The following is a 24441-nucleotide window of genomic DNA, read 5'->3' as shown; positions in this document are numbered from 1 at the left end:
TGCAGTGGGGGCCAGAGGTCAGGTGTTCTGGGAGCTGTGCTTCCCAGTTAGCCTCAGTTGTGCGAGTCAGGACCCCTGGATTGGGGTGGGGGCTGGTAAGGAAAGTGGGGAGGGGGTGCTCCCAGAGGAATGAAAACCTGTGAGGTGGTCACAGAGAAATCCAAGAGGTAGCATTGTGCTCATGTGATAGAGCTGGAAAAAGTGGGAGTGGAGTGGATAGTTGGTGACTCCCTAGATGTGGAGGTGAGCAGGAAAGGCTAGAGGAAGCCCTAGTTTGAGGTGTGGGGTGGCTGTTTGGTAGCTAGTACCACCAGCAACGGTAGGAAAGAACCCAACTGCAACACGGTGGACCAGATACCTTGGGTATGTTGAGTTGGAGAAATCTGTGAGGATGGCAGATGGAGGCATCTGATCAGAAGAAACATCCTGGCTGAAGTCAGATGTCCTCTGCAAGTATCTTCTGGCGCTTGAAACCATAGGTGTGGCCAAGACCAGCAGGCAACATGTGGACGGCAGGAGCACTGAAGGTCACTAGCAGGCATAGGACTGGAGTCCCCAGCTTTGAAGGGTGTAAGTCCAGGCTGGTTTTTATAAGACACCCCCCTGAATGTACCCCCAACTCCAAACTCCTTATCCCAATACATAAATCCTGTCCAGAGCAGGCCTTGTGTTAGTTGGGTGACCTCAAACAAGAGAAAAATGTTCTCTCACAATTCTGGAGACTGGAAGTTGGAAATCAAGGTGTCAGTGGGGTTGGTTCTCTCCAGAGGCTTGGAAGGAGAATTTGTCTCCTGCCTGTCTTTTGGTGGCTGCCGGCAATGCTTGGCGTTCCTTGGCTTTTAGACGCGTCCCTCCAATCTCTGCCTTCATTGTCGTATGACCTTCTCCCCGTGTGTGTCTCTGTGTCTGTTTTCTCTCTTCCTGAGGGCATTGGTGGGATTAAGCTGAGTATGACCTTGTCTTAATTAATTACATCTGCAAAGACCCTATTTCCTAGTAAGATCATAGTTCGAGATTCCAGATGGTCATGAATTTGGGGGAGGATCGGTACTATTCAACCCAGTATAGACTTCACCTCTACTTGCTTTTTTGGCTTTATTCCAACCTTCCCTAACTACAGCTTCCTTTTGGAAAGGTGTCCAGAATCCACCCTACCTGAGGTTCATTGTCTCTGTCTCATGAGCTTCTCCCTCTGTCAGCATCCCAGAACCCGATTTATTTAATTATTTATTTGAGTTATTTTTTTAAAGATTTTATTTGTTTAATCATGAGAGAGACACACAGAGAGAGGCAGAGACATAGGCAGAGGGAGAGGTAGACTCCCTGTGGGGAGCCCAATGTGGGACCTGATACCAGGATCCTGGGATCACGACCTGAGCCAAAGGCAGATTCTCAACCACTGAGCCACCCAGGCGTCACTTATTTATTTATTTTAGAGGGAGTCAAGGACAGAGGAAAAAGAAGAGAGAGGGAGAGAATCTCAAGCCAGCTCTCTGACGAGCGTGGAGCCTGACACAGGGCTCGATCTCCTTATCCATGAGATCATGGCCTGAGCTGAAACCCAAGAGTCAGATGCTTAACTGACTGAGCCCCCCCACCCTAGGCACCCCTCCTAGCACCCTCTTTATTGTAAATTACTATTTATAATTATTTGTGTGCAGGGTAACGTGATGTTTGAGAGCCTAGACCCGAGGGTGCCATAGAAGTGGATTTGAGTCCTGGCTCTCCACTGAATTAGCCTGGTGACCCTGCTCTAACCTCTCAGCCTCAGTGTCCTTATCTGTAGGATGGAGCTATTAAATGAGAATTGCATCAATCTAGTGAGAAAAAGTACGTAAAGCAGCTAGTGTAGGACTTTGGATCTCCATGAGGGTAGTTGCTGTGGGGTTTTTTGTTTGTTTGTTTTGTTTTGTTTTAATCTGCTTCTGTGTATCTGGCAGTTGGCCCAGGGTCTGACATAGTAGATGCTCCAGAAATCTTTGTTGCATAAATGGTTGCATGAGGAGACTTAGCTTGATGAGAAGTGACATTTTGTGTTTATGGATGTGGCCCTTCCTTAGAAACCCCCCTTCCTCCTGCCCTTGGTCCCCAAGAGCTGGGTAATTACATTTTGAGTTTCAGCTAAATGCTGACGAGTGGCGGTGAACGGGGGGTCACAGTTTGAGTCAGGCTCACAGCCCTGTACCCAGTGTTTCTCTTTCATGTGGATGGAACAAACTTCGGCTTATTACATTAGCGGTACCTATGGTGGCTGCAGTAGATGAGTCACCATTTACTGTAAAGCTTTCAGATGCCCGGCAGGCCCAGCCAGTTGGGAGTGAAAGGGCCTTCTGCCATCAGGCAACCCTGCCATCAGTATCTAAAGGAGAGAAAGAAAATATTTGTTGCGGTCCCAAGTAGTAGGAAGGCCGTGGGTGAGGGTCTGTAGCCTTCTTAGCTTCCTCCTTCCTAAATTTCGTAGAGGAATTTCACTTTGATCCATAAAACGGGGGTAGGCATATTTTGAAGTCCATTAAATAACGCTGTGCAAAGTTGTGTTTGTCTGCTTCTAAACCAGAGGTTTGTGCCTGTGTCTGGTTTTGGTTTCATGTGGAATATTAATTTTTTTAAAGGGATCTACTCTTGTTTCTTGATTATTGGCCACTGAGAGCAACTCTTCAAAGCCTGAGAGCTTTCTTTCCCTTTTAAGTAAAAATGTCTTTGGTTCCTCTCTGCCTGCAGGTGATGGTTTTCTTTTCCTTTCAAGATATGAACCTGTGAAATTCCACTTGGTCTCCCATGGTAGACAGGGCTTGGGGCACTGTTAGCCTTTTGAGGATGAGCTTGGTTGTGAAGAATCGAGAAGGTTCACTGGCAGCGTGTTCCCTCTTGCAGGTGGGGCTGGGTGGGGCAGGGTGTGTGGAGTCGTGAGTGGCTGCAGAGGCGCCCACAGAGTGCCCTGTACATGCCTGGCACCATTCTGGGAACCAGGCTTCCTGCAGACAGGCTCTCTGGTGAGGCTGGGGTTCTGATGGAATTTAAAACCTGATTGGACAGATAAGTTTTTTTAAAATTTTATTTATTTATTCATGAGTGACACAGAGAGAGAGGCAGAGACACAGGCAGAGGGAGAAGCAGGCTTCCTGTGGGGAGCCCAATGCAGGACTCGATCCCGGGACTCTGGGATCGTGACCCGAGCTGAAGGCAGACGCTCAACACAGAGCCACCCAGGTGCCCCAGCTAAGATGTTTTTGTGCATATATGTGTGTGCATATCTGTGCCACTGGGCCTTGGGTCAGTTATATAACCTCTCAGCCAGTTTGCTCATCTGTAAAATGGGGGTACTTTCCTCAAGTGGGTTGTTTCAAGGATTTGATGAGAAAATCAAGGCACTTTTTACAGGCTTGGTATGGAAAAAGTGGTAGTTATAATTACAAGAAGTGCAGGATGCCTGGGTGGCTCAGTGGTTGAGCATCTGCCTTTGGCTCAGGTCGTGATCCTGGGGTCCTGGGATCGAGTCCCGCATCAGGCTTCTCACGGGAAGCTTGCTTCTCCTTCTGCCTGTGTGTCTGTGTCTCTCATGAATAAATCAACAAAACCTTTAAAAAATAATAATTATTACAAGAAGTGCTGTGAGTCTTGTATTTTGAGAGCATGGATGACGGAGGGAGCTCTGTGGTAAGAGGAAGAGAGAGATGTTCCTTCTAGATAATTAGCAGTGAACTCCATGGTTTTTGATGGTAATTAATTTAATATCTTAAATCTTAAATTGGTCTCTGTGTTCATTTAACTAACTCGTTTCTGCCTCTCCACCTTGGATTTGCTGGTGGGCCATGTAGAACACCCCCTTTCCCATCCTCTCTCCTCATGGGCTTCTCCTGGGATTGTCCAGACCATGCTTTTCTGGTGTATTCAGAGGATGGCCACAAGCCCCTCTTGAGTACGTATCCTCCCGCCTTGTTCTGGCCAGTCAGGCCCTGGACCTCCCAGACGTCTCTGTGCCTCCCCTGGGAACAGGAGGCTGTTCTTTTGGGGCCCCATCTTTTGGGGCCTCTGGAGATGACCAAAGTTTATGGGGGCAGTTGTGACACTCCGTTTGCCATCGCGACTTTGGGATGTTCAAGGTGATGGTTGCTGTAGCTGACCTTCCCTGCAGTGAAGGACTGTGGAGTAAGCCATCTTTTGCTTCTGTCTCCCCTCACATTGGTATCTCCTTGAGTCCCTCTTCTGCCACCCCCAGCTTTCAGTGGTGGGGGTGGTCTTCCTACAGCAGAGCACCCTTGCTTCTTGAATTTGTCTGTTGTTTAGTAAGACTGCTGCCTCCAACCCCGTGTTTGCTGCCCTCCCAGAGGATATGGTCCTGGGTCAGGTTGGGTGTAGAGGGCTTGGTGTCTTACTTGTGACACTCACCCAGGACATCCCGTCTATAAGCCAGTGTTGAGACAGCGCCATTGTGAACGAAGAGCACTCACAATGAGAAAAAACTCAGGGTGAGATTACCACCCCCCACTCCCATGGGAAGGGATGCAGTTATAATTTGTTATTCTTTCTATGTGTTTATGTGCTGGTTTGTATAGCTGTCACTTGAGTTGTACCACCTTGAGCCATATAGATGCCTTTGCTTGGTTCTCCCCAGTGTACTAATGGTGCAGCATTTAGGCTATAGCCTGCCAAGGCTGGGGAACCCTTGTAACTGGGATCAGGAATGCTTTTCTCTGCACAGGAGATGTGGGTCCTGTGACCTTGGTTTCATGATAAGTGGATCCAGTGGAGGAAGAAAACCTACTCACGTCGAGTTGGTTAGGGAGGTCGAGTCGATTAGGGAGGTCGTCGGTTAGGGAGGTCGAGTCAGTTAGGGAGGTCGAGTGACCCCCTGTGTGTCATCATCAGGATACTAGTGCAGTTCTGACTCTAAAGATAGCATTCCTTCCAGGGCATCACACTGACTCCTAGAGTACTAGAATGCTCTAATACCGGAATCCAATCCACCTGTTCCCACTGGATGCTGTGGCTCTTCTTGGAGAACAGAAAGAGGGTGAATAAGTGGTGGTCACCACCAATTAGTGGCTTTCTCCATTCCCTATTCTCCTACAGAGGGTCTGACATGAGAGTTAGGAATCAGGAATTAGAGCAGAGGAGCTGGCCTCTGTTCCCAGAGCCCTCAATTACTACTGAACCGGTTTGGCACTCCACACTTCTGGTGTCGGTGACCTGCTTGACCTCTCCTTCCTATGTCCACTCTGTCGCTATTGTCAGTATCTGGTTACTTCATACCCACATCAGGTCTGGTGCTCGATACAGCAATGCACATTGCTTTCCAGAAGCCTTTAGTCTAGAAGAACTCTCTCATCCAGATCCCCAGTACTGTGGCCATTCAGAAGTCATGGGTTCTTTTCTGGGTACGTATTGGCATTTTGGATGTCCACTCCTGCTTATCAGTGTCTCTTTCCTGCCTTCTCTGCGGGCAGGTACCTGATGAAACCCGGGGTCCCAGGTGGCAGTAGAGAAAAATAAGACCTCACTGTTAGGGCAGCTCTAGGAGTGGAATCTGGTTGCAGTGGGGCCTATACTTTCTCTGATCATTTTAGGTTTAATATGCTCTGATCTGTAATGGAAATCATAACACAAGCTAGATTACTAAAATTTGACTATTGGTTAAATGAGAAACCTGTGAGAGGGACCCACTTCCTCTTGATTTTTGTTTTATTTTTAAAAATTCTGCACATTCTGTTTCATTTCTCTTCCTCTGGACTTTTCTTTTAGAAAAGTCACAAACAGCATACTATAAAAACCCAAACCATTTAGAAAATAAAATTGCACCCGGAGGAATCCTACCACAGTACCTTCCTTCCCACCACCTGCTTGGGTCTGTCCATTTGTCTAATGGTGTGGCAGGTGGTAGTTGACATGGAGAAACTGAGGCCCCATAGAGGCGATGGCAGTTGGTTGAAGTCCACGCTGGAGAAGGACTGGAGTCTGGTCTATACTGCTTTGGTTCCGGACCAGTACTCCTACTTCCCCTGGAGTGCTAGTGTTGTTTGCGGAATGTTCTCCCCATCCCTGTGTATCCTTAGCCCTTCCTCCTTGTAGTCTGATTGGCTTATGTAACATGGGCTCTCACCAAGTGCCCGATAATGCATTTTATGTGGTGTCAGGACTCTTGAATGGGTTCCTTCCCCATCCATCCATCTATCCAAAATATTTCTTGACCTGCTCTGCACGAGGTAATGTGCCAGGCCCAGAAGGTTTGAGGGATGAGGAGACAAAATTACATTTCCGAGTAATCTTTTCTTTGGCGTTGGGGCACAGAACAACTAAGTGCTGTAAGAAACATAGGCAAGGTGAAGTAGTGGAAGAGGGGTTCATTTTTGTTGAGAGATGGCAAAGATGCGTTTGGAGCTGAGTTTTGAAGGATGGATAGAATTTTGGTGCTGGGCAGACTACAAAAAAGGCACTTGGGGAAGTAAGGACTAAGAACATGCCATGGCCGTGATTGCTTGATCCCACACTGCACACACACACACAGGTGATTCTCACCTGGGCTTAAGGGGACTTGCTCAATAATAGTTCCTTGAAATGGTTGGAGCTGCTTCACTTCGGGATTAGGTTTGGAGGTGGAAGGTTGGCATTAAGAGTCGGCTGGCATTTATTGAGTGTTTTTCTTACATTTATCCAGTCTGCGTATATCAGCTTATAAGTGAGGGCACACCGCTAGCAAGTGCTGGTGCTGGGATTTGAACAGGGGATCCTGTGACTCCTGGTTCCCCGATCTTCCCATTGTAGTGCCTTATCGCCTCCTCTGGGGAGGTTGCTGATGCTGAAGCCATCATTCCCCAGCTATAGGGTTCAGGTTTGCAAAGTAGAGTTGGCTTCCAACTGACAGGAATACTGTGAAAATATTTTACTGTCTTAAAACTCGGGTCATTCAGACTTTTGTGTGGTTGGTGGGAGGACTGGTGTCATTTCGGCCATGCGTTCTGGAAGCCCCTCCATGGTGCCACTCTGCTGCTGTGCTGCTGTGTAGCCGGTTTGTCAGGCAGTTGCTGTATATATGATTTTCTGATGAGCAGGTACCTTCTGGCCAAACCGGCAAGTCCCATTCCTGTGCTCGAACAGGTTGTTGATGCATTTCTAACGGAGACAAGCTTTTAAAGTGGCCGAATGGGCTCGATAATCCTCCTGTTTCCTGGGGCAAGGTTTTTATTGGACAAACGAATGCCATGTCATGAAATCTGAAAGGAGAGCCAGTGAGAGTGAGCGGGGTGAGGAGCAGTGGCTGAGTGGGAGGAGGCACTTCCCTGGGCAGAGGCTGGAGCATTCTGGACCCATTTTCCCAAGAGATGTCTTGAGCCACAAGGGGTGTCGAGAAGGTGGACGTCATGCAGGGAGCAGGGTGGGTATTTGAATCTTAATAGATGTTTGGCAGTAATGAAGTAATACTGTAATGCTAGAGCCCATCTCAATGGTGCCTCTGTCTTGCCATTCTTTAAATTATGTTTGTACTTAAATTCAATATGCCAACACCTAGAATCTCACCTAGTGCTCAGACATCACGTGCCCCCCTCAGTGCCTGTCACCGAGTTACCCCATCCCCCCACCCACCGCCCCTTCCACAACCCTTTGTTTTGTTTCCCAGAGTAAGGAGTCTCTCATGGTTTGTCTTCCTCTCTGATTTTTCCCCACTCAGTTTCCCCTCCTTTCCTTGTGATCCCTTGCACTATTTCTTACATTCCGGCAAGGGGTTCATGGAGCAAATACTGGCTGAGCAAGGTGCCTGAGGCTGTCGGTTTTGTCAGGCAAATGGGTACAGTCCCCTCGAGGTCCCCATCTTGTTACACAGCTGACGCCGTCCTCTGCTGACTTGCTCTCCTCCTTCCGCTCAGCGCTTTCCCCTCTTCTCTGTTACAGTGCCATTTTAGTTTGCCAGATTCTCTCAGGGCTGCAGATCGGTTAATCTTAGAATCTGCTTCTCCAAGAGCATCTTGCCTTTTATCTTTGTTCTCTATATTAGGGTCTGGGATTCTGCTGCTAAAAAAAGTTTGAAAACCAGATGCCTAGAGCGTATCTGCAGTGCTCATTGTCTGCAAGGGCAAGGGGGTTGGTGAGTGAGGACCACACCTCCTGCCGCACTGTGTGTGTTAGGGGGAGGGGACCCATGTGCCTGTCTTGCTGCTTTTACTCTGCTTCTTGCGTCTAAGGCCTTCCAGTTCTTGGGGGACTCATAATTCTCCTCCTTTCATCCCAGGCTGCCGGAGAGAACAACTTGTGAGTTTCACAGTCAAAACTAATGAATAAATTGCAAGTTATATATATATTGTCTCTACTATATACTGTCTCCAAGTTATATATAGTCTGTCCTCTATATACTTTCTCCAGGTTATATATATATTCTCCTTTCACAGATGAGGAAGCTCAGAGAGATCAAGTAACTTGCTTGAGGTCACACAGCTTTTCAATGAAAAGGTCTAGATTTGAATCCAGATCTGATTCTAGAGTTCATGGTTTTTACTACTAGATGCATCAGCCATACTTTTACCTACAATCAAATATATTTATTATTCTCTGTGATTTCCCCCTCTTGGGGATGTGGGCTGTGTAATTTTAGCACTGTGTAATGTAGTGTAATACTTATCTCTCACTTTTACTCGCCTTGAAAGTACTGCCTTTGGCGGGTGGGACATTCTGGGCCACGATGATGGCCATGGTGGGAGTATTGAGGGAGGGGGCTTGGGTTCCGAGTCTTCGGTTCAGTCAGATTCAGGGTGAGGGGAGAGGTCTGAGAGGCTTGCCTCTCGGATCCTGAAGCTGAATAGTAAAGTCATTTGCCTTAGAGCTTCAGAGCCTTGAGGTCATTGGTTGCTCTCTGTGTTCTCTGAGCCTCTTGTCTCTGACTTTTTCCGGTCCCCTGATGGATATCTGATCGAGTCTGTGCAGCATGGCTCAGAAGGTGAGGAATGAATCAATGATAGCCTGCTTGGGAGAGTCCAGGTGTGAAGGGGGCAGGGCCTGAGGAGGACTGGAATTGTATGCATGTGTGTGTACTTGTGTGTGTGTGTGTGTGTGTGTGTGTGTGTGTGTTTGAGAGAGAGAGAGAGAGAGAGAGAGAGAGAGAGAGAAAGAGAGAGAGAAACCATTGACCAGATCTGATTGCCCATTCACTGATTGCAGAGATCGGAGTCTCAGGTTAGTTAGTGCTGTCAATCCATGAGTCTCATTGAGCACACAGTACTTTAATGTTGCCTCCAATACAGAGCTGCGAGTTATACTTTTGTGAAGATTATGCTTCTTCATGAGTTGGGAATGTTAATTTTATCCTCCTTTCCCAGGTACATCATACCTCTTCTTGAGATGGTAGAGACCCACAGATAGGGCTTAGACACACTCATGAAATATTAGGAGGAAACCTTGAAATCTGTGGACGAGGTTGCTGGAAGAAGAATCCAGCTAGCCTGTGGGCCCCTAGAGGCTAAGATTCATCCAGAAGATCAGAAGGAGTTTTTCATTTGCTAGTAACTTCCCTTTCTCTGGACAGATCCCATTTAGAAAGTTAAGTGTGGGAAGAGGGATCAGGGACTTGGAATTTGTTTGAGTCTTCCAGTGTTGCCTGGGTGGGACCAGAGGGCTCCAAAGGGCCTGCCTTGCTGAAGCCCTCCTGGCTGTTCAGCCCTGTCTCTCCTTCATGTTACTATTCAGTGGGAACCAAAAGCTTCAGAGCCTGAGCTTAAGTATTATGGCAGGTCCAAATCTGGCCAACTCACTTAGCCCCCATCACCCACATCTTGGGCTACTGTTTGTTCATTATGGGTGTTGGGAAGTGGGATGGGGCATCCAGGCCTTGCCCAGCAGGCTGCCCTCTGCATGTCAGGTTCCTAGGAACCAGAGAGTTCTACAGCTGTACATGGACGTGGGCCGTAGAGATCCCTTTTGTCCACTCACCCCGGACTTTGTAGACTGGTAACTGAGATCCAGAGAGGGGAAGTTGGCTATCACAAGTTCACACAGCACCATTTTGGCAGAGCTGGTCATAGACTTTGTCTTTGCAAAGGGTCTTCCAAGGCACAGCCCCGGATGCCCCCTGGGATGCCGGCCCTGTGTGCCCTGCCCTGTTTTCCTTGGAACAAGTGCTGGTGTTACAGATGAGGGCTTTATGACTTCATTTCAGATAATGCAGTTGGGTACAGTTTGCCTGGTGGTTGCCTAAATTTAAACGAAGTGGGCTGGGGTGGGTGGTAGTGAAGAAGATTGGCTTGGTGCTTTCATTAAAGCACAATGTGTTGGGGGAAGGTTCGATTTTTATTTTTACTTCACTGAATGAGGGATGAGCGCAGAACTGAGGGTTGCTTTTTTTTCTCTCCCCTTTCCTTTTCTTTCTGTCTTTTTTAAATTATTAAATATCTGTATATTCACAATTCAGGACTGGTGGTGCATTTCACTTCCAGCCTGGATATAAACCAAAGTAGGTTGAGTGGGAATATTATTATTTTGCACTTCATGATGGTCAAGTACAGTTATTGAGAAAGCCTCTTAAGCATCTGTAGACCAATTTTGGTTAGACTTGGGTTTCATTCCCAATTCTGGGCACTTTCTGGGTGCGTGACCCTGGGTATCGTTTTTGAACTTTTTTTCTCATTTTTCTCTTGGTATCGGTACCTGTTTTAGAATTGCCATACATCTGAATTCATACGTGAAACCCCTGGCATGCTGCACAGCACAGGGAGAGTGCTCATGAATTGTTAGCGGCTGTCCATCCTCTCTGTGTCCTTCACGTTTTGCCCTCCACCAGGTTGGGAGTAGATCAGGGGATGAGTTTGAGAGGATGATCTCCTGATGGAGGGAGGTGAGGGGCTTGTATGGAGGTGCTGCTGGTGAGAGAGTGTGTGTGTATGTGTGATGTAGGGGAGTTGGAGTTTGGGGGGCTTTTCTCCTTGGGGAATATGAGGAAAGTATTAGAGGCCCGATCACCTGGACATTTGCCCCAGAGGAATGCCTTCTTGGGGTTTATTTCTCTGATTCTTTGCAGTTATTCTTCTCAGCCTTTTAAAAATCCACATTGAAATATATGGTCCACTTATTATTTCTCTGGTTATAAAAGTGACATGTCATAGAGAAGTTGGAGCACACAGAAAATCATAGAGGAGAAAAATAAAGATCGTCCATAATCTCACCTTTCTAGAAGAAACCAGTGTGAGGATTTTGAAATCTATGTCTCCAGTCTTTTTTTTTTCTCTGCATCTATACATAGGGTGTGTTTGCCTGCTTGTCCATTTTTACAAAACTGGAGTCACATTGCACATATTGTTATGTAACATGCTTTTAGAACAATATTCTGTGAGCATTTCCTAGTTGTAAACTGTTCTTCTAAAACACGACTTTCAGTGGTGGAGCATTCTATTATGCGGATATTCCATAACTTACTTAACCAGCCCCCCCCCCCCCCCCCCCGTTCATCATTTAAATTGCTTTCTTGTTTCTTGTGCTCCTTCACCTTATGCTGCAGTGAATTTGGGAATGCAGATTTTAATAACTGGATCACCGTTTTTAGGAAAGCAATTCTCTGGTGAAGTGTGCTAACAAATGGTTTCATTAGTTTCAAGTTTTTTCGTACCTTACATGCTCCCTAGACCTTTGGGTTCTGCTAGTGAATTCACCCTCTAAGGTAAAAGCACTGGCCCTCTCCTGCATTTCTGCCCAGTTCTCCACATACTGCTCACTCTGCAGCTCCTCCTCCTCTAGGAAGCCCTAGTTATCAGGGGCAGTGGGTGCCATGAGAGGTCATGGCTACCCCAGAAGATACCAGTGCAGGCGCTGACAATGTCATTTACTGGTAGAATGACCCTGAAAATTTTTGGTGCTTTTTCGACACTCTGTTTTCCTTATCTGCAAAATGAGGGCAATCTCCCTTTTTGACTAAATGATGAGGGTGAAGTACAGCTGTGGCTGTAGACGTGTTTTGCAACTTTGAAGTACATAAAGATGTTAGTTGTTAGCATTGACCTTGAGGAAGAATGACAGGACTTGATCCAGTGGTGTCCTGCAGCTGGCTTGCACCAGCTCTTGAGAGTTGACTGTGCTCACCTCTTGCCGGCTCCGTGTCAGCTGGCCCTCACGCTGGTAGCTTGAGATTGGCCATAGTGAGTGCATTTATGCCATGGAAAATGCTATAATCAAGGCTCTTTTTTTTTCTTTCTTTCTTTCGAGGTGATTGTTAAACATTTACCAGCACTTTACAGTGCTACTGTCCAGGGCTCTTATTTAACATTTGACGTACATTGTTTTGGTTTGAGTTGGTAGTTTTTTTTTCATATATTAATGTTTCACTTGCCCCAGCTGGACTCTAAGCTCTTAAGAGCAGACATTCAATACCTTAAGATTTTTAACAGTAAGGCCCTATGAAGTAGCATTTACCCCAGTGAGCTCATGACTTTAAACTACATGAAAAAAAATTGTGTTAAGCTGTAGCTCTGAAGGCTTCCTAGTAGCTATACAGGCCCCTGGTCCCGTCCTCTCTTAATGATCCTTTATGGATGGGTCTTCCATACACAGAACTTTAGTTATTTAGCCTTAAAACTGCCCAGGGTATAATAAAGAGGCTTTATTTCCCTGTGTTTCCATCAGTGACTATAATAATAATGGCTAACAAGTCATAGCTAACATTTATTGATTGTTTGCTGTGTGCCAGGTACATCCTAAATGCTTTTACAATCATTTTCTTGTTTAATCTTTACTCCTGTCACATAAAGGATACATTAATATCACCCTTGTTTTAGAAATGAAGAAAATGTGAAATTTAGAGATGTTCAGTACCTCGGTCATGATTGAGGGAGATCTGGCTTTGGCAGGTCACTCATTCATTCATTCATTCATTCTTTCTTTCATTCAGCAGACTCTGACCTCTGCCATGTACTGAGTGCTGCTCTGGCTCCTTGAATGAACAAAACCACTGTGCCCTTGTGGAGCATTCCTTCTAGTGAGCAAGACAGATAATAAGCAAGCATGTAAATATATATTTAAAAGTCCCCTGTTGCAGATGGCTACAAGACAGTCAATCCAGGGAGGGAGAGAGAGGCTGATGGGCAGGGCCTAGGTTTGGCTGTTCAGATTCCAATCCTGGATGTCTGTCTGTCTTTCTGCCTTTTTTTTTTTTTTAAATTAATTTTTATTTATTTATGATAGTCACAGAGAGAGAGAGAGAGAGGCAGAGACACAGGCAGAGGGAGAAGCAGGCTCCATTCACCGGGAGCCGGATGTGGGATTCGATCCCGGGTCTCCAGGATCGCGCCCTGGGCCAAAGGCAGGCACCAAACTGCTGCGCCACCCAGGGATCCCCTGTCTTTCTGCCTTTGAAACACAGCGCATCCTGTAGGTAGCCAGGCATCTTGAGCATGATACACTGGGTTTGTGACCACTGGGTACATATATTTGTGCCTATGGGGTTTGTCCTTGGATGTTACCTAGACAGAAAGAATGATGAAAAGCTAACTGCCTTCCGGAATAAGAGTTTGTTGTTTAGAAGGGAATTGAGACCCAATGAAGAAGTCATCTGGAAGTAAAGGCTGTGACTAAATTACAGAATGTTCACATTTTAAAAGTTAGGAGAGAAATAAAAAAGCACATTCATTATTTAAAAAAAAAAAAAAAAAAAACCTTTGTCACATATCTATTGGTTTGGCAATTGGAGCCTTACTGCATGCATGAGGATGACACAGGAATGCATGTTGAGAGCTTATGGTAAGCTCAAATCAGGTGCAAATGCCCCCAGAACCATCTGGTGTGCTGAACTCCGTTCTGAGGGCTCTCAGGTGTTCTGGGCAGGTAGAATGAGCAGAAAGGCTGAGCAGTGAAGGGAGGAGGAGGAGAATGAGCTCTGTGGTCGTCAGGGGGTAGGAGAGGATACACAGGGTTAGGACCCACAGAGCTAGCGGCTTCTTGGAGGTCACCATTCTCACGGTACCCACGGACATAGGAAGGCATTGAGGACGGGATGGCTCCCCCCAAGGCCACTCAGTGAGACCAAGTTCCCCAAAGGATGGAGCCCAGTTTTCCATGCCTGGTCCTGTACCTTATGTAACATCATCCTTCTCCCAGATTTTATTTTACTTTCTTTATTCCTGCCTGGGAAACAATGGCAGATGGATGCAGTACACGAGTTTGGGGACCCCCTTAAAGGATAGCCCTGAACACCAGGCACTCAGGAGTCCAAATGCGTTATGAAGACCAGCCATGCTCTACCCTGCAAAATATCCTTCTAGAAGATGGGCCTTCTGGTGTGTAACAGACAAAAGTGTCCTAGAGTCGCCCTCCCTGGCCCTCACATGTTGTGTGGATCAGCCCATGCCCGCTGTGACTGAGCTAACATCTCTCCCATGTTCAGTTGACAAAACCTTGAAAAACCCTGCCCTGGGAGACCGAGACCAGGATCCAGTACCCGCTCTGCTATTAATAAATTAACTGTGCCATTGGGGTCTCGGTGTCGGCTTCCTCCTCTGTATTAGGAGGGGTTGGTCGAACTGCCTTGATGTCTCTTTTTGCTCTGACCTTTACTCTCGGGAGGTTAGACCAGGTCTCACTCACAAAGCATTGCAGTCTTCTCAGTTCCTTTCTCAAGTGCCACGTGGAGTGCAGGGTTGGGGGAAGGACTTAAGGTTTGGAATGTGCCTCCTCGAGGGTGTCTCTTGGTCTGTGGGTACGGAGTATTTTCCGCCTTGGTTCCCAGTTCTAAGCCACCTGGTCTTCGCTCGTGGTTAGGTGGCCGTGGCCCACACAGGACCTTCCCCACAGAGTACAGCTCGCCCACAAGTGTTTTCCTAGCACGCCCACTGTTGACAGGAGGGGAGTGAGATTCGGGGTGTACTTTCCTATGGGGTCGGGGCCCTGGTGACTTCGTGTGTGTCAGAATGGTAGAGCCCTCATCCTGGTCCCTCCGATGGCTTCTCACTGAAACGGCGCAGTGACACCACAGCAAATACAAACGCTTCAAAACTAAAAAGTGATGAGGTGAGGAGGCAACAGGAAGTGGGGAAGTGAGCAGCAGAACAAAGCCTGTGCTGTGTACTCAGAACATTGTTGACCTTTTTTTTTTTCTCTCCTTTTCTCTCTCTTTCTTTAAAATCATCTAGTTCTGTCAGATTGTTGAGGTAGAAGCTCATTTATTTTAAAGGGTTTAGCCTCTGTAGAGACCTATGGAGAGAGCGTGTGGCCCATGGAAAACCGGAAAGTGTAAGGAAGAAGCAAACTGCTCTCCTCCCTCGCTTGGCCAGACTTAGGCAAATTCGTGTCAGTCAGGGTTCTGGAGACTCTTTGATCCTCTCTCTCCATCTCTCTACTGAGGGCTGGGGAAAGTTATTTCAATTGCTCCTCTTTAAGACCTTCCTTTGGAGGACTTCCTTTAGGTCTTGTACTTGATTAAAGATGGTGGGGGATGTGGAATTCTGCTCCTACAGTTTTTCTTTGTCTGCTTCTACCTCAGTTTCTCATTTCCAACTAGTGACTTAAAAGGGAGAGAGCACAAATTTAACCATTCGTTTCCAGTATGGTGAGGTCCCACTGGTGTGGACTCTGAAAAGACCCAGTCAAGCCTGCCACTGGGCAGGGCACACTACTACACACACACACACACACACACACACAGACACACACACACACTCCACACACACATACACACACACATACACACACACACGGGGACAGATCACTGGCTGGCCAGATGGAGAGAAGGATTGTTTGTTTAGGCCAAACAGCTTTTCATTTGAGGAGCAGATATGGTCCGAGGATTGAAGCTGCTGATAGGTGTTCGCTGTTTGGATATTGGAGCTCAGTTGGCTCAGGTTGGATTAGCTACGTTGGGGCTTCGAGTTTGGGGGGATTTGAAGCAACAATAGCAGTGTGAGCAGTAAGAGCCATGTGTTTGTAGAAGCTTCTCCGCCTGCATTTCCACAATTTACCCTTCCACCAGGCTCACAAAGTTGGAAGGGAAGATAGAAGCCCTCGATTGTTGGTGGCTGGATAATATTAATAACATAATAATGAGTATAGGAATGGTAAGCCAGCACTTCCTGGGTGTATTCTTTGGATCCAGAAGCCTGGTGCTGGGTCATAGATATGATCTGATTTTTTTTTAAAGATTTTATTTATTTATTCTTGAGAGATAGAAGGAGAGACAGAGCCAGAGAGAGAAGCAGGCTCCATGCACCGGGAGCCCGACATGGGATTCGATCCCGGGTCTCCAGGATTGCGCCCTGGGCCAAAGGCAGGCGCCAAACCGCTGCGCCACCCAGGGATCCCCAGATATGATCTGATTTAATGCTGAGGGAATTCCTTTGTACGGATGGGCCATGGAAACCTGGAGCAGTAAGCTCAGTGACCTGAAATAATGGAGCAGGTGTCCTGTCCTTTAGTTCATTTGTGTCACAACTCGCATCTCCTGCGTTGCCTTCTTTGTTTCCTGGTATTGAATTTCTGACATGGCTGGGGTAGGGATATGATCGGTGGCATGGGTTCTCTGGTGGAAGCTCCCTGCTCCAGGGCACGCCCTGACCATGACTCCATCAGCCTTGCTGGTAGATAGGCATCCTTGCCATTGCTACACAGGTGTGCTCACCACCCACCGAGGCTCTGCAGATTGATGTTGGCCCTATTCCCCTGGAAACATATTGGAGCACAAGCTAGTTCAAAGAAAAGTTAAGATCTCCCTCCTTTTTTTCTTTCTTTCTTTCTTTCTTTCTTTCTTTCTTTCTTTCTTTCTTTCTTTCTATTTTATTTATTTGAGAGAGAGAGAGAGGGCACAAGCAAGGGGAGGGGAAGAGGGAGAAGGAGAAGCAGACTCCCCACTGAGCAGGGAGCCTGATTCTGATCTCCATCCCAGGACCCCGAGATCATGACCTGAGCCAAAGGCAGATCCTTTTTTATTTTTTAAAAGATTTTATTTATTTATTCACGAGAGACACACACACACAGAGAGAGAGAGAGAGAGGCAGAGACGCAGGCAGAGGGAGAAGCAGGCTCCATGCAGGGAGTCCGACATGGGACTCGATCCTGGGACTCCATGATCATGCCCTGGGCCGAAGGCAGGTGCTAAACCGCTGAGCCACCCAGGTGTCCCCCCGAAGGCAGATCCTTAACCAACTAACCAAACAGAAGACTTGGGGAGCCACTCAGGTGCCTCCAAGTTTTCTGTTTCTTCTTTTTTTAAACTACCTCTCTCCCCAATTCTATTTTATGTATGTGGCATTTTGGCTTTGCCATGGTTGGAATGTATGTAAAGTCTGCTCTGAGAGTCTGAGTCCAAGTCTTGATGGAGAGCTTATACTCAGGGGCTCTCTGCAACCAGTGAGACATGGGCACCTTCCTACCTCCTTGTGGCTTCAATTCTGTTTTGTTTTAAATCTCTGTTGAAGTAGAGGCATGGAGGGCATAAGCAAAATGGACAGTCAGCTAATTTAGCGAACCTGTAGGTAACAGATGGGATGAATAGGACATGGGACTGAAACAGTTGTTAAAAACCCAAACAGGCTCACCTTCAGTGGAAATTTGGCATTCGTTGGCTAATTTGGGGAGTTCTAATCAACTTGCTACTAGAGACCCACCTTAGGTCTTAGGAAGAGCCCAAACCCAAGCCTTAGGTGTCTCTTTACTCTTGGTGATTCCACCAAGCTGTTTAGAGGTATGCTAAGGTGTGTTGGTAATGTCCGAGTGGATGAAACGTGTGGAAAGGAGGTAGAGCTTTCAGGCAAATCTCATGGCAGGCTGGTTTTCAGTCGTTTTTGAATCAAACATGCATAGAGATTGATTTGCATGGCTGAGAGCTGACCACCTGACAGTAGTCCATGGCCATGGTACAGTCCTGGTGTGAGGCCACCCAGCCCCGAGCCGAGGGCTCAACTCACCTCTCTTGTTCTTCTGCCAGTGGGGGTTGGGCCTAGTCTAACTGCCTCATGGGCAAGTCTAAATACAAGAGAAATTATTCAAAACCTCCGGTCCAGCTTCATTGAAATTTTCCCGTCCTGTTCCAGCACTGCCTTAATATAGTCAGCTTTTTTTTTTTTTTGACTCCACAATGAAATCAAAGCTGAACCTTTTAACAACGTTTATTTGAGTTCAGTCCAGGTTCTGTTGTCTCCCAGGAGGGTTTTAGTGTCCAAGAGCTAGCCAGCTCCCTAGGTGGAATCTGGTGGGTTAAATACAGTCTCCTGCTCTGTTGATCGTAAAATTCTTGTGGGAAATGTGGCCTGGAACATGAACATATATGAAATTGGCCTTTTTTTTTTTTAAGATTTTAATTATTTATTCATGAGAGACAGAGAGAGGCAGAGACATAGGCAGAGGAAGAAGCAGCCGCCCTGTGGGGAGCCCAATGCAAAACTTGATCCTGGGATTCTGGGATCACTCCCTGAGCTCAAGGCAGATGCTCGACCACTGAGCCACCCAGGTGTCCTGAACTTGGCCTTTTCTTCTTCTTCTTCTTCTTCTTCTTCTTCTTCTTCTTCTTCTTCTTCTTCTTCATTGGAAAGTGGCGCTCTTATCTTTGATTATTGTGTAACTTCTGTTTGGAGTTCAGTTCAGGATTGCCTCCCTGGTTTGCCCATGAACAAGGAGAGTAGATTCAAACAGTTTGAAATTAATAGTGTTTGCGGCTTAGAAACCCACCTTGTCATTAACCACCAGTGAATGCCAGCCTGAAACATGTACTTGTGCCAGAGTAAACCGCAAGGTTGTGGAAAAACGTAAAGGAAGTGGGGCGGAGCGGGGGGGTAAGTTGGTAGTAAAAGGTAGAGCTTGTGGGTGGGAGATATGTGTGTGTGTGTGTGTGTGTGTGTGTGTGTGGTGGGGCGAGGAGGTTGAAGTGTAGACAAAAGAGAAAGGGAAACAAAGTCTGGCTGGGTACTCCAGGCCCGTAGGCAGGCTTGGACGTCACTAGTGAAAGAGAGTTAGCAGTGTGCCAACTCAGCCTTGATGTTCTAATTTCTTCATTTGCTTAAATTTGTATTTTTGAAACTTCAGAAAAAAAAGCAGCATAAGGGAAACAGTACATTTGTTGGAGTGGAGTGGATTTATTGCCCATCATCCCACCTTGGTCAAGTTAGACTTAATTTATCTAGGATGTTGGTTCTCTACTGGGGGAGGAAGGGGGGTGGATTTTGCCTCCAGGGGACATTTGACAACATCTGGAGACATTTTTGGTTGTCACAATTGTTTAGGGGCAGGGGGAGTTCCTGGCAACTAGTGGGTACAGGCCTGGGATAGCTGTTCAACATCCTGAAATGTGTAGAACAACTCCACAAAAAAGAATTATCAGTTCAGGGTGTCAGTAGTGCTAAGGTTCAGAACCGTTGATCTCAGGGCTTGGTTGTTGTCAATTCATCCCGAGACAGCAATGTCTTGGTGCTGTGCGGTGGGAAGTACATACTTCTAATGAAGTGGAACCTCCAGGTCCAGAAAGCTTACTGCTTCAAAGATCCGAAAGGGTCCAGGAATTGGCATCCTGGCCCAGCTGGACTACTTTTGCAGCTTAGTGTCTTTTTTCCACCCTTCTAAAAGTCTCCCATCTTACCTTGTTGTGCTATGGCCCTGCCCACCAACATGAATTCTCTAATTTACTGCATTTTGCCCCCACCCGTACAAAATGCCATAAGTTGAATTCTTTAGCTTTTCTATCTTACCACCTGTCTTAAGTCTTGGTTCTCTTTGGGGAACCTGCTTTTCCCCCAGAGAGGTTAATGAATCTCCAAATTGCCCTTTTATACAGGATGTGTCCTGGGTGCCATTTCCCCCTCCTATAGAGAATTAAAAACACGAACTACTTAATAAACTATAGACCTACTGCCAGTCAGCTGTAAAGCGTGTGCCTCTTTCAGGCCACTTTTTGACAAGTTTCAGGTAAGAATGATAGCATATTAAATTATTAGGCAGTTTTATGGCTGTGCAGAGCAGATTTATCCTTTGATGAATAAATATTGCTGTAGCCCAATTTAGAACTTGACAAATGCTGATTTACAGCTTAAAATATATATAAGGGTTATTTTATGATGAAGTGGCAATGGTAGTGGGGTAGGTTTAAAAGTGATGGCTCTGGCACCTTTGAGTAACGTGCCATTAAAATGATGCTGCGGGCAGAGCTTCGGAAGGATTCAGGTGGCTGTTGGGGGTTCCTGTCACTCCCAGTAGGTTATAGGGGTCCAGGTCACTTTGTGATGCACGGTCCCAGCTGATACTGCTTTGAGGCACTATTCAAAGTGTGGGTACCCCCACATTCCTCAAAGTTGATCATACCATGCATCTTCTAAAAGATTCTACTTGCCCACATGAGGGACTTCGGGGTGGGGGTGTGGTGGTGGTTCCAGTATCAATGACTGTACATTTTTCAGCTATGGAACGTAGTTTTGAGGAGGAAAGCTTTTCAAAACCAAATTGAAGAGAGAGGCTGGTGAATTTTTTGCGTGTTCTGAATGTGGAGATCATCCTCCCTTTGCATCAGAACTACCTGTGACATTTGAACTGACAAGCATGGATACTTTGAGGAATAGAGAATTTATAATTGAAGCTGACCTTTAAAATATCTGTTGCATGCATACATGCATAAGGATGGTAGAGATAGAGCAGTTAAAGTCCTTTCCTATTTATTTGTTTGTTTATTTATTATTATGTGCACACGGCATAGAAGTTGGAAGTGACAGACTAAGGTGGTGTAGCAACTCTTCCCCTTCTGCCCAGTGTCTCCCAGTTCCCTTCTCTAGAGATAACCACTGTTACTAGCTTTTTGGTTATCTTTCTCAAAGCTTATCTTTTTCATGTATGTATATATGAACACATAGTATTTTTCAATAACTGCTAGCATACTCTCCATGCCATTCTGTGCCTTACCTGTTTTCCTACCAGCATGCATTGAAAATTAGTCCATATTGTGACATTGAGAATGCCTTTATTATGTTTTCCAAGTGCATAGCATTCCATTTTATAGATGAGCCACAATGTGTTAAGGCAATTCCCCAGCAGTGGATATTGAGGCTTTTGTCATTTCAAATCATACTGCTGTAGTATCCTTGTATACACACCATTTTGCATATGTAGGAGTATTGTCTGCAGAAGAAATTCTTAGAAGCGGAGTTGCTGGTAAAACATGTATATGTCTGTGATATTGGTAGACATTGCAAGTATCCTTTCAAGGAGTTGGTAGCGATTTACACCAACACCCTCAATGAATGAGACATCCTCCCCAACACAGTGAGTTATCAAAGTTTTTGATCTTTGCCAATCTGATAGATGAAAATTGGTATCTCAGTTTTAATTTGCATTTCTTTTATGAGTGTGGTCGAACATTTTTCACTAGTTTAAGATCCATTTGTGTTTTCTTTCAATTCATAATCTGTTGCCCATTTTTCTATCAGGTTGTCGATCTTTCATCATCTTTTAGATTCGGTATCTGTTTGACCCATTTCTGTACTTGGCGGAGCTCACTCGTGGGGGCTGAGGCCGACCACGCATGCACTTAAATGAGGCTTTGGGAAGTGGGATGGATGGATTAAGCTAGTGATGAAAATGGGCCCATTTTCTTGGATGTGGCCACTGCTGCCTCTGTGGTTGGTGGAGTCTCTGAGCCTAGTGATTTCTGGTGTCATCCCCACAGCGCCCCTTTAAGGCTGGCAGCGGTCTGACTCAGGCAGATAGCAAGCGGCTACCCGTGTGTTGGACATGTGAGGATGGATTGGTTTTGGAGTTGGACATGAATGAGACTGGGGAAGCCCTGGGTTGAAAGCGGGGGCAGTGGAATACAGGGACTTGGGGCACTGAGTATTTCTATGCCTTGAGGCAGATTCACAGGAGAGAGCCATGGCAACTGCACTGAAAATTTTCAAATACGATACCTGAGAAGTCAGGGAAAATAGGATACTTAAGTTTAAATAGTATGTCCATCACATTTTCAGTACTGTGCTTTAAAAAAAAAATTTACTTATTCATGAGAGACATACAGAGAGAGAGAGAGAGAGAGAGAGAGGCGAGAGAGGCAGAGACACAGGCAGAGGGAGAATCAGGCTCCCTGCAGAGAGCATGATGCGGGACTCTATCCCAGGATTGTAGGATCATAACCTGAGCCAAAGGCAGACGCTCAACCACTGAGCCACCCAGGTGCCCTCAGTACTATGCTTAATATGATTTTCCGCCTTTCCAGATGAGGTCTCTCTAAACATAAAGCAGTGTTTCTCAACCAAGAGTGATTTCTGCACCACCCTCCTGCCCCTATCTCAGGGCAGCATCTAGAGACATTTTTGGTTGTTGTATTTGGGGATGCGGGGGTGGAGGGGAGGAGACTCGAGTGGGTGGAGGCCGGGGATGCTGCTAGACATTTTGCAATGCACAGGACGGCCCCTGCAGGAAAAAATTTTCAGCCCAAAATGCCAATAATGTCAATACATGAAAAACCCTTGTAAAACAATGGGGTCCAGTGGTAAATCTGAAAAAAATATATATATACAACAGGTGCACTTTTTGCTTCAGTTCTGAGACATTTTGGGCCTTCTGTAGTGTCACCTTTAGATGAACTTCACCTGAAAGGGTGTGGAGGCTGAAGAAAAACATTGAGAATTTTATTTGAAAATGCCAGTTAGTGAACTATGTAAAAATAAGTCAATCCTATGGTTTCTGAGTTTTGGGGACACCCTGTAGGATTCCAGTGGGAGCAGGGGCCTGTCACTAGCGCTGTCCCTCCTTACTGCCATCATTCATGTTCTATTATGCATACCAGCACATAAAAAGTGGGGGGTGGGAGGGCTGATATTTTAAGCCCAAGACCCCCTGAAAAGAGCGGGGCCTCGATGCCAGTGTGATGGCATTATCAGATATCCGGGCTCTGGGCACAGTGGGAGGGTGGCCCTGGAACCCTGCCAGGTTCTGTCTTGAGTCTCCCAGCCCTCAGGATGCCTGTTGCTGGTCGCCTTCAATCCCAGCAGTTCAGAGGAACCAGCAGAAATACCCTAGGATTTTCCTCATTGTTTCTGAGAGGGAGGTGGCTAAAAGCACATGTCTGGGAGACCAACTGCCCAGTTGTAATCTTTATTCCTCACCTGTGCACAACTTCGGATGGGCCTTGGTTGCCTCTTCTGTGAAAGGGGAGCATCAGTATTAACATTACTATGAAGATGAACCAAATTAGTAAATGGAAAGTACTCAGCACAGTACCTGTTAGTGTTTGCCATTCGTGTTATTGTGATTGTGATTATTGGTCTCAGCCCTTGGAAGTTCCAACCTTCTTACCCCTCCCCTGCGGTTCTGTGGAAACCCTTTGCTAAGATGAGAGAGCATGCTTGGTTCCAGGGTTGCCTTTGGTGGCTTCCCTGAGTCCACATGAACACACAGTGCCCCTCCCCGTCTCAGGGGAGGGCTCTGCTTCTCCCAGGAGGCACCAAGAGCTTTACTGAGCCAGCCCTGTACTCTGGCCTCATCTCCGTCCTCCCACCCCCAACCTCCTCCATCGAGGGAGAATTGGCCTGCCTTTTTGAGATAGGTCTCCTCATTTCACTCTCTCTCTTTTTTCAAAAAGATTTTATTTATTTATTCATGAGAGACACACAGAGAGAGGCAGAGGCACCGGCAGAGGGGGAAGCAGGCTCCCTGTGGGGAGCCCCATGCGGGACTTGATCCCAGGACCCCAGGATCATGACCTGAGCCAAAGGCAGACGCTGAGCCACCCAGGTGCCCCTCATTTCAGTCTTCTGATTCCAGTTCCCATAGCGACTTTCCTATCTCCTGCTATATCATCTGGTGTGACTGCCTCAGAAAAGCCCAAGTTGGAAGCTGAGAGGATGGTTGTGTCTGGGCCATGGGCTTCCCTCCCACAAAGCACTCTGCTTGGTCAGGCCTGGGCTAGTGGGCTTGCTACTCTTAGTCCTCAAGGTACATTTCAGCTTGGCCTCAGCCACAGTCACCAGAAAGGGTTATTTATAAAATGGGGACAGTCTTTGGCCCAAACCTATAAACAGTCTACCGAAATGTTGTTGGGCAAAGCCAAGTTCTCATTTTGCTTTCATTCCCTTGGAAGGTTCATATTCAGATAGTTTTCATGGATCATTTAGTGTTTGTGTCTGGGTGGGTGGTTCGATCTGAATGCTTCAATCAGCACCTTCTTTGAAGAACTCTCAAACATACAGAAGACTTACGAGATGCAGTGGGTTGGCAGAGGTAGAGAGGCACATAAACCATGTCCCCAGAGAGCTTCCAGTCCAGTGGAGGTGGTCCAGCCCCTGACATCAGGTGCTCCCAGTCTCTTGGGGGAAATATAGTCCCGACTCCTCATGGAGTCCCCAGTCTAATGGAGGAGGCATAGGGTGAATTCAGTCTGATGGTGAGATAGTTCATATTCTTGGGGAGCTCCTAGTTTCATGGGGGAGAGACAAACCCTGCTTATCTAGCCTGATGGAGGAGACCTAAGTCTTGCTTTCCGACCCGGTTTGATAATGTGTGACGCAGACAGAC

The 24441-nt window shown here is 46.6% G+C and overlaps 1 protein-coding gene and 1 pseudogene across 50 annotated transcripts in view; both read left to right on the top strand.

The window, feature by feature from the left end:
- TRERF1 (transcriptional regulating factor 1) overlaps positions 1-24441 on the top strand; it is a 210138-nt gene that overhangs the window by 43831 nt on the left and 141866 nt on the right. The window lies entirely within an intron of this gene.
- Positions 8915-13630, top strand: LOC140597878 (NADH dehydrogenase [ubiquinone] 1 beta subcomplex subunit 1 pseudogene; annotated as a pseudogene).

This window comes from Vulpes vulpes, chromosome 1 (genome assembly GCF_048418805.1).
Source record: "Vulpes vulpes isolate BD-2025 chromosome 1, VulVul3, whole genome shotgun sequence".
Classification (NCBI taxonomy): domain Eukaryota; kingdom Metazoa; phylum Chordata; class Mammalia; order Carnivora; family Canidae; genus Vulpes; species Vulpes vulpes.
This window is presented reverse-complemented; position numbering and strand designations above follow the sequence as displayed.